The 13,839-nt window shown below is 39.4% G+C and overlaps 1 pseudogene; it reads left to right on the forward strand.

The window, feature by feature from the left end:
* The first annotated feature begins 846 nt into the window (after nucleotides 1–846).
* LOC138072646 (small ribosomal subunit protein uS8-like) lies at nucleotides 847–1,240 on the forward strand (annotated as a pseudogene).
* The last annotated feature ends 12,599 nt before the right edge of the window (nucleotides 1,241–13,839 follow it).

Raw genomic sequence — 13,839 nt, forward strand, 5'->3', positions numbered from 1 at the left:
AGTTACTTCTGGACTATCTATGCTGTTCCATTGATCTACATGTCTGTCTTCATAGAAGTACTATGCTGTTACACTTACTATCAGTTCAGTTCAGTTTAGTCGCTCAGTAGTGTCCGACTCTTTGCGACCCCATGAATTGCATAGCTTTGTAATATATTTTTCAGTTGGGATGTGTGATGCCTGCAGTTTTATTCTTCTTTCTCAAAATTGCTTTGGCTATTTGTGGTTTTTTGTGTTCCCACATGAAATTCAGAATTGTTTTTTCCTAATTCTATTTCTGAAAAATTGCCATTGGAATTTTGCTAGTGATTACATTGAATCTGTAGATCACCTTGAATAGTAAGGACATTTTAACTCTATTGTCTTTCAGTTCATGAACATGATGAGATAGCTTTCTATCTGCTTATGTCTTAATTTATTTCACCAATACTTTGAAGCTTTCTGTAGACAAGTTTTTCACCTTTTAAAAGTTTAATTCCATGTGTTTTATTTCTTTTGTTGCTATTTTAAGTTGGATTGTTTTCCTAATTGAATTTTCAGATAGTTTATTCTTAGAGTACAGAAATGCAACTGAGTTTTGTATGTTGACTTTGTATACTACAACTGTGCTGAATTGGTGTATTAGTTTTAACATGTATGTTGATAGCTGATATATCTTCAGTGTCCACAGTAGTACTTGTGGACATGTAGTAGATAATAAATAAACATTTGTGGAATTAATTTATTATTTCAGATATAAATTATAAGTCTATCTGTAAAATGAATTTTCCTAAGAGAAATTGTTAGGGTAAATATATATCTTAAAATGAATATTAGCTCTTTCTGCCATCTTTCCATGTCACCAGAATGGTGTACATGAATGTCCTGGCTAATGCTCTCAAAAGTATCAGCAATGCCAAAAAGAGAGGCAAACACCAGGTTCTTATTAGACCATGCTCCAAAGTCATCATCAGCTTCCTAACTGTAATGATGAAGCATGGTTACATTGGCAAATTTGAAATCATTGATGATCACAGGGCTGGGAAAACTGTTGTGAACCTCACAGGCAGGCTAAATAAGTGTGGAGTGATCAGTCCCAGATATGATGTGCAACTCAAAGATCTAGAAAAATGGCAGAATAACCTGCTTTGCATCCTGTCAGTTTGGTTTCATTGTACTGACAACCTTAGCTGGCATCACGGACCGTGAAGAAGCAAGACAAAAACACACAGGAGGGAAACTCCTTGGATTCTTTTTCTAGGGATGTAATACATGCAAATAAAATGCCTCAAAGGACAAAATAAAATGAATACTAGAATATCATCCATGGAGCTGTTACAATTTATGGGAATACTCTTTCCTCCCATAGCCTTAGCAAAAGATTGTTATCTTTGCAAATCTGATTTCAGTATATTTTAATTCACCTTTTTCCTAATATGAATAAAGCTGAGTGCCATAGATGTTTTTAATTTTTAAATTGTCTTCTAATATTTGTTGCTCCCCCTACCCTGTTTAGACCCGATTTTATTCTTTCCAGGTCTCCATTAAATTTTCCAGTCTGATTAGTTGAGCAATCCTTTTTTCCCCATTAATATTTATCTTATTACCATGTACTAAATTCTCATGTATTTGATTACTTACCTTGTAATTAGTGAGATTTATACATCAACACAGTTCCATTTTAGTGATGAGAACCTACAAAAACGTCTTTAGATTGAAGTCTTATTAGAAAAGAATAAGATGAACAGATTTCAAATGTTCAGTTTGATGTATTTTGACAACTGTATTTACTTAATTATCTCCTCTCCAACATAGAACATATCCATCACCCCAAGAAATTCCCATAAATTTCTTTCTGATCAGTGTGCAATGCCCACCTTAAACCAATCTCTTTCTGATTTACCACTTCTAATTACTTTTGCCTGATACTGGATATCATACAAATAGACTCATACATTATCTCCTCTTTTGTTCCTTTTTTTAAAAAACTTGACACAATATTTTTGAGAATAAATGAATAAATTTTGCTTATACACTACTCTGTGTTTTTTAATTGCTTAGTATTTTACCACTATATGAACAAATTATAATTTATTTCTTCATCCTAAGTACATCATGAGAAATGCTGGGCTGGAAGAAGCACAAGCTGGAATCAAGATTGCCAGGAGAAATATCAATAACCTCAGATATGCAGATAACACCACCCTTATGGCAGAAAGTGAAGAGGAACTCAAAAGCCTCTTGATGAAAGTGAAAGAGGAGAGTGAAAAAGGTTGCTTAAAGCTTAACATTCAGAAAACGAAGATCATGGCATCTGGTCCCATCACTTCATGTGAAATAGATGGGGAAATAGTGGAAATAGTGTCAGACTTTATTTTTTGGGCTCCAAAATCACTGCAGATGGTGATTGCAGCCATGAAATTAAAAGATGCTTACTCCTTGGAAGGAAAATTATGACCAACCTAGATAGCATATTCAAAAGCAGAGACATTACTTTGCCGACTAAGGTCCGTTTAGTGAAGGCTATGGTTTTTCCAGTAGTCATGTATGGATGTGAGAGTTGGACTGTGAAGAAAGCTGAGTGCCAAAGAATTGATGCTTTTGAACTGTGGTGTTGGAGAAGACTCTTGAGAGTCCCTTGGACTACAAGGAGATCCAACCAGTCCATCCTAAAGGAGATCAGTCCTGAGTGTTCATTGGAAGGACTGAGGCTAAAGCTGAAACTCCAGTACTTTGGCCAGCTCATGTGACGAGTTGACTCATTGGAAAAGACTCTGATGCTGGGAGGGATTGGGGGCAGGAGGAGAAGGGGACGACCGAGGATGAGATGGCTGGATGGCATCACCGACTCGATGGACATGAGTTTGAGTGAACTCTAGGAGTTGGTGATGGAAAGGGAGGCCTGGGGTGCTGCAATTCATGGGGTTGCAAAGAGTCGGACATGACTGAGCAACTGAACTGAACTGAACTGATTGACAAACATTTGGGTTGTTGCTAGTTTTGGGCTATTATGAATAGATCATTAAAAACATTCTTGTACAAGTCTTTTTGGACTTTTTTTTTATGGGATATAGGATAAATATCTAGGAATGTAAATTCTGGATCACCAGGTAGATGTGTTTTTAAATTTAGAAACTGCTGAACAGTCCTTTGAAGTGATTACACCAATTTATACTATCACTAGCAATGTATGCAAGTTCCAGTTGCTTCACATCGTTACCACCATTTAATATTATCAGTTTTTAAAAACTATGAGCATTCTGATGGCATTCTATCATGTATACTATCATGTAAGAATTGAATCGCCAGTCCATGTCTGACGCAGGATACAGCTTACTTGGGTTGGTGCATGGGGATGACCCACTGAGATGTTATGGGGAGGGAGGGGAGGGGGGTTCATGTTTGGGAACACATGTAAGAATTAAAGATTTTAAAATTAAAAAAAAAAAACTATGAGCATTCTGATAAGCATCTCATTACGTGCTTTACTGTGGTCTTAGTTTACTAGATGATTAACGAATAGTCTTGAACATATTTTCATGTCTATATTGATCATTTGTATATTTTCTTTTGTCAAAGCATGCTCAAAGATTTTGCTCAGTTTTAATTGGTTTGCTCATTTTAACTTTTTTTGTAAAAATTCTTCATGAGTCTAGGTACATTTTCCCCCTATTCTGCCCTCTCTAGTTTTTCTTAATTGTGTCTTTTTGCAAACAAAAAATTAACTTTGACAAGGTCTAATTTATCAGATTTTTAAATAAGCAGAGCATTTTGTGTCCTGAGAAGTCTCTTAGCAGATCTTAGATCATGAAGATATTTTCCTGAGTTTTCATTCAGAAGTTGGGCAGACTGTACTTTCTGTTTAGGCGTGTGACATATCTCAAGTTTTTATTTCTTTATGAAGAATAGGCATCTTAACAGTGTTAAGCCTATACTTCTACTTTCTAATTCTATTTACTTAGTCTTTAATTTCTTTTAGCAGTACTCTGTAGCTTTCGGTATACAGGTATTGTATGTATGATGTATGTATTTCATTAGATCATTTACTAGGTACTTAATGTATTTTGATATTGTAAACGATGTTGTTAAAAAAATTATTTTTTCCTTTTTGTTGTGCTGAGCCACTTGCAGGATCTTAGTTCCATGACCAGGCTTTGTACCTGGACCCACAGTGGTGAAAGTGCTGAGTTCTAACCACTGGACCTAACCACTCCGTGAAATTTTATTTTCTGTTTTATGGTTCCCAGTATATTGAAGAGCAATTGACTTTGTATTTTGACCTTGAATCCCCAGTATTGCTAAATTGTTAGTTCTGATAGTTTACATAGGGTTACTATGGACACAATCATGTTGTAAAAAATAACAAAAGTTTTACTGATTTATTTTTTAAAATGTGCATGCCTTTTATCATTTTTGTCATATTGCACAAAGGCTAGGACAATGGTACAATGTAGAATATAAGTGGTGAGGGTAGACTGTTAGAATAGCCTTCTGTACTTCTTCAAAGTTATTGTTTATCGGCTTAAGGAACTTTTCTTTCATTTCTAGTTTACTGAGAATTTTTTGTATATTTTGAATCAGGTATTCAGATTAAATGGAGCTATTGAGAGGGTTCCACTCTCTGGGTCTTAGTCTCTTAGAGTTAGTGGGAATAAAGTTTCTATAGTTTGTGGGAATAAAGAGTACTCGAATTATGTTCCCTGAACTCCATATGGGTCATTCATGTGAGAGATTTGACTGGAGGAGAGAAATGAACAGACCTTGGCAGAGAGAAGCTTCAAGAACTTTGCTGTTTGTATTAGTTGTCATTTTTTTTTTTTTAACGAGAAAACTAAGGTCCAAAGAGATCCTCTAACTTGTTCAAGATCATACATGTTAACATAATAGCTGTTAATAGTTGATATGGCTTTAGAAGAAGCAGTATAAAGGCAAGATTTTAATGCACAGAGAAAAGTCAAAAGTGGGCATTTGTGGTCACTACTTGACAAATCTACATAAAAGTGCACCCTGACCCAGAACTTTCCCTCCATGTTAGGATAATTACTTTGGGCCAGTTCATGAAACTCTGGGGAAGACCCACCTCAGTTATGTGCTGTGACAGGCTGTGTGGAACAGGTACCACAGTGTGCTAGAAGAAATCAGGATCCAGTGTTCTCCTGGCAACTCTGCCATTGCTGCTTTATGTGACCCCTGCCACTGTTATTTCACATCTATGGCTTTCAGTTTCCATTTGAAGAGAAGGGGCTTGCATTAGACCAGGAAGGAGACCTTAATGGATGGTTTATTTATAGGCTAAAAGCCCCCATATGGTCCCCCTCAAAGAAGTAAAACAAAAATATAGAAGCCACGGGAAGAGCTCTCTGACTCAAAAATCTCTTCTATTCTTCCCTCCTTTCTTTGCCTATTTCCAAAATATCAACAGTGCTTTCTTACCTACAAGACTAAACTTGGTCATTTTTTGTACAGTAGGATAAAACCCTTGGATTTCTTGGTTTCTAAGTTTCCTTCCAGCTCCAGTATTCAAATGATCTTCTCTTTGGTCTTAGGTTTGAAATTCTTTCATCTAATTAAGGTCTGTTAGTCACTACATCAAGTTTGCTTATCAATGGGTAATAAAATGACCCATATGAGTTAGTTCATATAGAACTCCTAGAAAAGTGTCTGGCATTTGTTAAGGGCTCTGCAACTGTGGCAGGAAGGGGGACCCCTTCCAGGACCCAAGAGTTGGCTCTTGTCTAACACTCGGAAATGAGGTGTCCAATGAGACACATTAGCTGACAAAGCAAAAGACTTTGCTGGGAAAGGGTTTCCGATAGTATCATATGATTAACTGCTTAATAGAGGATATAATAAACACAGTAAAATCTGTTAATTATGAAAAGGTCAAAGAGGTCCAACAGGGACAGGATGAAAATTCTGCACTCTTCCAAAGAGATTAGTGGAGACTTTTAGGAAGTATATAAGCATGGATCCCTCCTCCCTTGAGGGACAGGCCTTTTGGCTATGCATTTCATAACCCAGTCTGCCCTAGACATCAGGTGAAAAATTCAGAAAGCCACTGCTGGGCCTCAAAGTCCAATGAATGATTTGCTCCAATTGGCGTATTTGGTTTTCAGTAATAGGGATATGGCCCAAAAGGCTGAATACAGAGAAATATGCAAAAGACCCAAATGATTGAAATGCCTCTGTCCCTCAAAGACCACCAATTAGGAGGCTGCCCTCTGGGCCTGGCAGACAAGGCCCATGGGTACCCGTACAAGGCCAGTGTATCCTGTGTGGACAAAAGGGGTGCTGGAGGAAGGACTGTGATTGATGTGTCCTTTGCAAACAGCCAAGGCATTGGCAGAGGGAATGCCCCAGATGCCAGGGACCAATGGGGGCCCCTCAGCCATTGATAGTTTTGCAATCAAAAGAAGATTAATGGGGCCTGAGGCTTAAAGTGGCCCTGCCTACAAATATTATCTACATAACTAATCATTGATGAGGCTGGCCATTTGATAGAATTTCTTATAGACACTGGTGTAGCCTTCTCAGTCTTAACTGACAGGATTGGAAACCTTAGCAATCATAAGAAATATGTAATAGAGTTGTCAGAAAGAAACAGGGGCACAGTTTTCTGGAGCCCATTTTGTGCAATGCTAATGGTCAGTTTTTACATTTGCTTCTGTTTGTGCCTGATTGTCCCATTGGTTAGACGCCACTGTTTCTTGAGGGGCAAAGGAACCAACCTCCTTTCCAAATAGTTCTTATAGAAAGGGACAGATTGCATTTGAAGTTGAGATATACCTCAGTATACCCTGGAATATGTAATATCAAGGTTCCAGGCCTGGTCAAATGTATCCAGCCAATGGTTACGAAACAAGATTCTTAAAAAAAAAAAAAAAAAAAAAAGCTGTAGTTCACCATAGGGGACATCAGTCTCAGATTCCCAGGTCTAAATTGAAAAAAAAAATTGCTGAGCTGACCAAGAAGCAAAGAAAGCAGCTCAAATACCAACAGATAAAATACAAGCAGTTTTAATAGTCCCAGACTTGATAGAGGAAATGCCACAACCTTGCTATACCAAGGAGATTGGGGTAAAAATAGGTTAATAAGTCAAGAGAGAAGCCATAGGATTATTTGGTATGCTATGTTAAACATAATCATTTGTAATTCTGATTATTGTAACCAATCTTTATTGATTACATTAGCCATGTCTTTTAAGGCTTTTGACATTTATAGATATTTTGTGGTGCTGGTTCAAAAAGTGCTTTATCATCAAGAAGATTCATAAGAAAGCTAAGAAACAGTTACAACAGTTTCACATCAAGATGATGGCTATGTGGGGATTCCAGCCCATATGGATTAAAACAAGGAGCTGCCCTGCCCTTGGGGCCCCTGGATCAGGTATCAGAGATTTTTATTCCCTGACAGGCAGGGTTGATGCCCCTACTCAGCCTTGAAGCAATTACAGAAAATGAACCATCCCCCTTCTGCTTCCCATAAGAATATGGGAGTAAAATCTCTGAGGTGGGGATTGAAACAGAGGTAAGGGGGCAGGGTACAACTTTTGAAAGAATGACATAGCCCAAGAATACAACATAAACAGATTAGAATCAAATGGGTCCAAGATGGCAGACAACTCAATTTAGACTAGAGCTTGATCCTCAGTCAGCAAGCTAAATGACACACCCAGAGGTGCCATGACAGTTCCAAGGCACAATCAAAAGACAAAGGGTGGGCAGTGGCCCAACTTCTGGAGATCACCACCTATTCCTCAAAATAGTTGGAATAATTCTCCCACTCATTAGCCTATGAAATTACCCAGCCCATAAAAGCTAACCACAACACATTTTGGGGCTGCCAGAGTTGCCCTCTGAGATGGGCTAAACTCTGTCTTTGGAGTGTGTTCTCGCTAAAAAATCCACTTCTTCAGTTCAGTTCAGTCGCTCAGTCCTGTCCGACTCTTTGTGACCCCATGAATCACAGCACCCCAGGCCTCCCTGTCCATCACCTCCTGGAGTTCACTCAGACTCACCTCCATCGGGTCAGTGATGCCATCCAGCCATCTCATCCTCTGTCATCCCCTTCTCCTCCTGACCCCAATCCCTCCCAGCATCAGAGTCTTTTCCAATGAGTCAACACTTCGCATGAGGTGGCCAAAGTACTGGAGCTTCAGCTTTAGCATCATTCCCTCCAAAATATCCCAGGGCTGATCTCCTTCAGAATGGACTGGTTGGATCTCCTTGCAGTTCAAGGGACTCTCAAGAGTCTTCTCCAACACCACAGTTCAAAATCATCAATTCTTTGGCACTCAGGTTTCTTCACGGTCCAACTCTCACATCCACACATGACCACAGGAAAAACCAAAGCCTTGACTAGATGGAACTTTGTTGGCAAAGTAATGTCTCTGCTTTTCAATATGCTATCTAGGTTGGTCATAACTTTTCTTCCAAGGAGTAAGCATCTTTTAATTTCATGGCTGCAGTCACCACCTGCAGTGATTTTGAAGCCCCCTAAAATAAAGTCTGACACTGTTTCCACTATTTCCCCATCTATTTCACATGAAGTGATGGGACTGGATGCCATGATCTTCGTTTTCTGAATGTTGAGCTTTAAGTCAACTTTTTCACTCTCCTCTTTCACTTTCATCAAGAGGCTTTTTAGTTCCTCTTCAATTTCTGCCATAAGGGTGGTGTCATCTGCATATCTGAGGTTATTGATATTTCTCCCGGCAATCTTGATTCCAGCTTGTGCTTCTTCCACTCTAGTGTTTCTCATGATGTACTCTGCATATAAGTTAAATAAGCAGGGTGACAATATACAGCCTTGGCATACTCCTTTTCCTATTTGGAACCAGTCTGTTGTTCCATGTCCAGTTCTAACTGTTGCTTCCTGACCTGCATACAGATTTCTCAAGAGGCAGGTCAGGTGGTCTGGTATTCCCATCTCAGAATTTTCCACAGTTTCTTGTGATCCACACAGTCAAAGGCTTTAGCATAGTCAATAAAGCAGAAATAGATGTTTTTCTGGAACTCTTCTGCTTTTTCCATGATCCAGCAGATGTTGGCAATTTGATCTCTGGTTCCTCTGCCTTTTCTAAAACCAGCTTGAACATCAGGGAGTTCACAGTTCACATATTGCTGAAGCCTGGCTTGGAGAATTTTGAGCATTACTTTACTAGAGTGTAAGATAAGTGCAATTGTGCGGTAGTTTGAGCATTCTTTGGCATTGCCTTTCTTTGGGATTGGAATGATAACTGACCTTTTCCAGGCCTGTGGCCACTGATGAGTTTTCCAAATTTGCTGGCATGTTGAGTGTAGGAATTTCACAGCATCATCTTTCAGGATTTGAAATAGCTCAACTGGAATTCCATCACCTCCACTAGCTTTGTTCATAGTGATGCTTTCCAAGGCCCACTTGACTTCACATTCCAGGATGTCTGGCTCTAGGTGAGTGATCACACCATCGTGATTGTCTTGGTCATGAAGATCTTTTTTGTATAGTTTTTCTCTGTATTCTTGCCACCTCTTCTTAATATCTTCTGCTTCTGTTATGTCCATACCATTTCTGTCTTATATCGAGCCCATCTTTGCATGAAATGTTCCCTTGGTATCTCTAATTTTCTTGAAGAGATCTCTAGTCTTTCCCATTCTGTTGTTTTCCTCTATTTCTTTGCACTGATCCCTGAAGGAGGCTTTCTTATTTCTTCTTGCTATTCTTTGGAACTCTGCATTCAGATGCTTATATCGTTCCTTTTCTCCTTTGCTTTCCGCCTCTCTTCTTTTCACAGCTATTTGTAAGCCCTCCCCAGACAGCCATTTTGCTTTTTTGCATTTCTTTTCCATGGGCATGGTCTTGATCCCTGTCTCCTGTACAATGTCACGAACCTCATTCCACAGTTCATCAGGCACTCTATCTATCAGATCCAATCCCTTAAATCTATTTCTCACTTCCACTGTGTAATCATAAGGGATTTGATTTATGTCATACCTGAATGGTCTAGTGGTTTTCCCTACTTTCTTCAGTTTAAGTCTGAATTTGGCAATAAGGAGTTCATGATCTGAGCCACAGTCAGCTTCTGGTCTTGTTTTTGTTGACTATATAGAGCTTCTCCATCTTTGGCCGCAAAGAATATAATCAATCTGATTTCAGTGTTGACCATCTGGTGATGTCCATGTGTAGTGTCTTCACTTGTGTTGTTGGAAGAGGGTGTTTGCTATGACCAGTGCATTTTCTTGGCAAAACTGTATTAGTCTTTGCCCTGCTTCATTCCCTATTCCAAGGCCAAATTTTCCTGTTACCCCAGGTGTTTCTTGACTTCCTACTTTTGCATTTCAGTCCCTCATAATGAAAAGGACATCTTTTTTGGGTGTCAGTTCTAACAGGTCTTGTAGGTCTTCATAGAACTGTTCAATTTCAGCTTCTTCAGTGTTACTGGTTGGGGCATAGACTTGGATTACCGTGATATTGAATGGTTTGCCTTGGAAACGAACAGAGATCACTCTGTCGTTTTTGAGATTGCATCCAAGTACTGCTTACTCCTTGGAAGAAAAGTTATGACCAACCTAGATAGCATATTCAAAAGCAGAGACATTACTTTGCCAACTAATGTCCGTCTAGTCAAGGCTATGGTTTTTCCTGTGGTCATGTATGGATGTGAGAGTTGGACTGTGAAGAAGGCTGAGCACTGAAGAATTGATGCTTTTGAACTGTGGTGTTGGAGAAGACTCTTGAGAGTCCCTTGGACTGCAAGGAGATCCATCCAGTCCATTCTGAAGATCAACCCTGGGATTTCTTTGGAAGGACTGAGGCTAAAGCTGAAACTCCAGTACTTTGGCCGCCTCATACGAAAAGTTGACTCATTGGAAAAGACTGATGCTGGGAGGGATTGGGGGCAGGAGGACAAGGGGATGACAGAGGATGAGATGGCTGGCTGGCATCAGTGACTTGATGGACGTTAGTCTGAGTGAACTCCGGGAGTTGGTGATGGACAGGGAGGCCTGCCGTGCTGCGATTCATGGCATCGCAAAGAGTCGGACATGACTGAGTTACTGAACTGAACTGAACTGCATTTTGGACTCTTTTGTTGACCATGATGGCTACTCCATTTCTTCTAAGGGATTCCTGCCCGCAGAAGTAGATATAATGGTTATCTGAGTTAAATTCACCCATTCCAGTGCATTTTAGTTCACTGATTCCTAGAATGTTGACGTTCACTCTTGCCATCTCCTGTTTGACTACTTCCAATTTGCCTTGATTCATGGACCTGACATTCCAGGTTCCTATGCAATATTGGTCTTTACAGCATCGGACCTTGCTTCTATCACCAGTCACACCCACAGCTGGGTATTGTTTTTGCTTTGGCTCCATCCCCTCATTCTTTCTGGAGTTAGAAAACTCTGTCTTTGGAGTGTGTTTCTCTCTAAAAAAATCCACTTCTTAGCTATCACTTTGTCTTTCACTGAATTCTTTCTGCAATGAGACATCAAGAACCTGAACTTTATTAGGTCCTCATACCAGGTACTATGGGTTTTGGCTGGGTTTGAGTCCCAACAATGTGGATTAGAGTCCCAAGCAGGGTTTTAGCTAGTTTTGAGTCCCAGATACATGGGTTAGAGTCCCAAACTGGGTTTTGGCTGGGTTCAAATTCCTGCCATGTGGGTTTGAACCTACTGAGACTTGAGTCCCAGTTGAAGGTAAACAGTTTCACAGCTATAAGTTATTTCCACTAATATTTCTTTCACTGTGGCCGAAATTTATGGAGAGTTGTCTAAGTGTTGCACAAATTTGTAGAATTGTTCAAGTGTTGCACAACATCTGGGGAAAAGATCCAAAGGAGAGAAGTCTCATGGTGTGGGTGGGGACATGGTCAGTTCTTAGGAACAGTCTTCTGGGGGTTCACGGTTGGATCCTGCCCTGGGTGTGGTTCTTATTAATACATTGGTATTTTTCACTTTGAGTGAGACTTGAGCCTTAAATGGACTTTGGCAGTTCCAGTTGTTAATATCAGAGCCTCCAAGGTTGGATAGAAGTTTTCAGATTTGAACCCCCATTGTTTGCTGAATAACCCGAAGGCAGGCAGCAGGGAGGCTGTGTAGTTTTCCATACAAATGAGGTAAAAACAATTACCCTTTGTTACCAGCTGAAAGCTGCAACAAAAATATCTCCATTATCTCCCATGGATCTACAAGTCACATCAAGCCCTAATGGGGTGAAAATGTATTGAATTTCTTTCAGTAGAAATTTCTCCCAAGATTTCCCTAGTAGCCATTTGCTTTCCTTAATTGCAGAAACATGTTAATCTTAGAGTAGGCTTATTCTCACCAAACCACACTGACTTTCAGATCAAACACAAATTTTTTCTTATGAATCAGCAAGGGTCAGAACTCAAAATTAAGATGTGATTGGTTATGAAGATAAAAAAGAAAGTTTAAATTCTTTCACATCTGAGTTGTGGCATGAAAGTTTAATCTATCCTTCACATATGTCTGATATTGAAATGTAAAGTACCCAATATCAGACCATTTGTGTTTTCAAAACAAACATTCATTGGCATAAACCAGAGTTTTCATTTTGAATGGGAATCACATTATGATCAGCATGCCCTTTGTACCCTGTCCTTTTCTCCCCTGTGACCTGGATAGTGTTTTGGTCTCCTAATGCAAACAGCCAACTCATCGGAAAAGTCCCTGATTCTGGGAAAGATTGAGGGCAGAATGAGAAGAGGGCATCAGAGGATGAGATGGCTGGATGGCATCACCAATGCAATGGACATGAACTTGGGCAAGCTCCAGGAGATGGTGAGGGACAGCGAGGCCTGGCATGCTGCAGTCCATGGAGTTGCAAAGAGTTGGACATGACTGAGTGACTGAACAGCAACAACCTGGATAGTAGTCATCTCTGCTGCAAACTTTATTCTCCCAATGCCCAATTTTACAGTACTCATCTCTTCTTATTTCCAAAGTGAACCTCTCTTCACAAAGCATTATTGAGTTGTTAAAGTTCAGTTTATTAGGTTTCTTCTTTTTCTGAAATTAATTTTATTATTTTTAGTAACTTACCCTTTATTGAATCTTTTTGCTTTTCACCATTAAAAGGAATCTGTAGGACGTCGTCTAAAATTTCCAGTCACTTTTAGGTATCAATAAATAGTCATCAACTCAAATAAAGAAAAAAGAAAGGAAAGAAAATGATAGGGAATTCCCTGGAAGTCCAGGGAACACAGAGTCTTAGCCATTGTACCATCAGCAAAGTCAATGTGTCATTTTGTTTCTGCGTTGTATCACATTTATTGATTTGCGTAATGTTGTGCTATCTTGCACCCCAAGAATAACTTCCACTTGATTGTGGTTTATGATCTAATATGCTGTTGAATTCTGTTTGCTAGTATATATTGTTGAGGATTTTTGCATCTATGTTTATCTGGGTTAAGCATGTACTTGCGTACTCAGTCATGTCTCGGATATCGGCTGGTAATTTTCTTTTCTTTTAATTTCCTTGTCTGTCTTTAGTCCAAGGGTAAAGTGAAGTTACTCAGTTGTGTCACACTCTTTGTGACCCCATGGACTGTAGCCTACCAGGCTCCTCTGTCCATGGGATTTTCCAGCAAGAGTACTGGAATGAGTTGCCATTTCCTTCTCTAGGGGATCTTCCATGCTGGTATTATAAAATGAATTTGAAAGAGTTCCTTCCTCTTTGATCTTTTGGAAGATTTTGGGGAGGATTGGTATTAATTCATCCTTAAATGTTTGGAAGCATTTTCCTATAAATCCATCTGGTCCTCAACTTTTCTTCTTGGGGAGTTTTGATTACTGAGTCAATCTTTTCCACTGTTGATTTTTTAAGGGTTTCTGTTTCTTCATGATTCAGTCTTTATAG

The sequence above is a fragment of the Capricornis sumatraensis genome, chromosome 2 (assembly GCF_032405125.1).
Source record: "Capricornis sumatraensis isolate serow.1 chromosome 2, serow.2, whole genome shotgun sequence".
Lineage (NCBI taxonomy): Eukaryota > Metazoa > Chordata > Mammalia > Artiodactyla > Bovidae > Capricornis > Capricornis sumatraensis.